The sequence below is a fragment of the Rosa chinensis genome, chromosome 1 (genome assembly GCF_002994745.2).
Source record: "Rosa chinensis cultivar Old Blush chromosome 1, RchiOBHm-V2, whole genome shotgun sequence".
NCBI lineage: Eukaryota > Viridiplantae > Streptophyta > Magnoliopsida > Rosales > Rosaceae > Rosa > Rosa chinensis.
The window spans coordinates 17,258,214-17,260,749 of NC_037088.1; positions in this window are offsets into that span (position 1 = coordinate 17,258,214).

A 2,536-nucleotide genomic window follows, 5' to 3' on the forward strand; every position below is an offset into this window, starting at 1 on the left:
CTTCAGTCCTCGGGCCGCACTGTCCCTTGGAGCAAAACATTAAAGAAGTCACACTAGACCCAAAATGTTACACAAATCGCAACGCTTTTGAAAACAATCAAAATCAACATTTCCATAATCATTGTTTTCCGAAAAAGTCATAACACAAAACAATAAAAAGCATCAAATCATGCATATTGTTTTCATACCCAAATCTCAACGCTTTTCAAAACAAATCGAAATCAATCATTTCCACAAATCATTTGTTTTCCAAAAGCCACACCCCAAAACAATAAAAAGCATCATTTCATGCATATTGTTTTCATAAATCCACAAACCACCGACACATATATATTTCATGTAAATATATATCTATATGTAGTCATCCGCTCAGGAATGCCTACTAATACCAACTATAGTTTGCAGTTAATAAATAACTCTTAAAACAATAAGGGTATTCCCGTTCGTGAATGAACTTTGTGAGATTACTCACCTCGAAACTCCTGCTGCGTCTTCAATACAGAACAAGGCAGCCAAACCACCCAAAATAGCTGTCCAAAGAATACCTCTTCACGTACATAAGGAATTATAGCTTTGATTCAGTCAACGAATCACAAGGAATAACGTTCGAAACCCTAAATCGAACCAAAATTCCCAAGGTGACGCCAAATGAGGCGAAACCACATCCGAGACCACCCAATGTCTCCGGAATACTTATACGATCGATATGTCAAAATCACAAGTCGATCGGATGCTCAAATCCTCACAGATCGAATCATCGAACGGTCCGAAACCGTAAAAAACATAACATATTCATTCGATCTCCAAAATTTATGTATTATATATCAAAACCCTCGTATCGACGAGTAGAAGATATATAATAGCAGAAACTATCCCTTACACGGCTGGAAGGCCGCCAAAACGCGGCCACAGTCGGCGATGCAACCACCACAACCACCACCGGCCAAAACTCAAAACCACAACAATCAAGCCATCCAGAAATGTTCATCATGAAGAGTAGAGCAACTTTCATACCTGGAGCTAAGTCTGGTTCGGCCTATATCGTCCCAGATCAAGCTTGCAAGAACGGCCAATCGCAGCCGTCTGATCGAGCCCCAGATTCGCTGTGCACCGCATATTTTCAAACCTAGATCTTCCACTCCACACACAAAATCGTCCTACAAGGCAGTTATGAGGATGATCAGAAGGAGGAGGAGATTCCGAAACTGAGAACGATAGGCCGAGGGTCGCCGGAAACTGAGAAAATCCGATAGGATCCAACTAGGTCAATTGTAGCTCCTCTGATCTCCACTTTCCGATGGTCTCTGTCGCCGTCAAGCACCAGAGGGAGGACGGCGAGATGGTGGTTTCACGTCTGCGTTGGTTTCGTCGCTGGCGGATGTCGGGAACTGCCAGAAAAGTCGGGTCGGGTCACCGGGTTTGGGTCGGGTCGTGCAAGGCTGAGGAGAGAGAATGGAGAGAAAAGGGTTTCCGAAAAAGGAAATATGAAATTATGAAATTATTTTCGGAAATTCCCTATTTATACCAAAATGGAGACTTCTTCCAATGGCCATAACTTCTTCATACAAATTCCGATTCTCGCGTTCTACATGTCCACGAACTCATATCGACGCGCTCTACAACTTTCGTGAATGAAGTTTTCGGGGAATCTCAACGTATCAAAAGTCAACCCTTGCGTCACCCTTAAAGTCATATTTTCTGAATAAAAATTCATCCGAAACACTTCCACTCCATCCACGAGCCACGAAACCGTCCAATAACCACAATTTAAATTCCGGAAAATCCTTCAAAAATAAATAAAAATTTCCGGGGCATCACAGTCAATCTCACCCAGAGTAGTCGAGAGATCCTCGACAACCTCGTCTCGAGAGTGACGAGAACCCTCCACTACAACAGAAAAGCTAATTTGCGAGGAACAAGTTTGTCGCTGAAAATCAAAATTTCCTTGCCATAGTGTTTTCGTGAGGAAAATATTTTGGTCGTCAGTTCCTCGTAGTAGGGTGGTCAAGAAAAGTATTCCCGAGAAAAAAAAACTATTTTTTCGCAATACATTTTTCATGATGAAAATAATTGTTTTCGCCGATATTCTTTAGCGACAATTTCTTTCCTCACCTACACTCGTACTTTTTCCTCTTTAAAAATGTTTCTGGTGTCAGAAAATAGTCGTTAAATATATTTCTTGACAAAATAGATTTCGTCGCTAAATGTATGATTTTCTCGCTAATGTCAAATTATAATTTAAAAGTACAAAAAAAAAAAAATACAAACTACATTTTCGTCGTTGTAGATATCTTTCCACAAGGAAGTGTTTCCTCGCTATAAGCTATCTTCAATGAGGAAATTTATTTTTGTCCTAATATGTATATATTTATCGAGAAAACTACTCTACTCACCAAAGATACTCAATGTTGAGGAAGTTTACATTTGTCAGTAGATTAGTTGGTCTATAACGAGGAAATTAATGTTTGTCATGATAAGTTCTAGTCTATAGCGAGAAAATTTACTTTGTCAATGTAGATTCTATAGTCTATAGCCA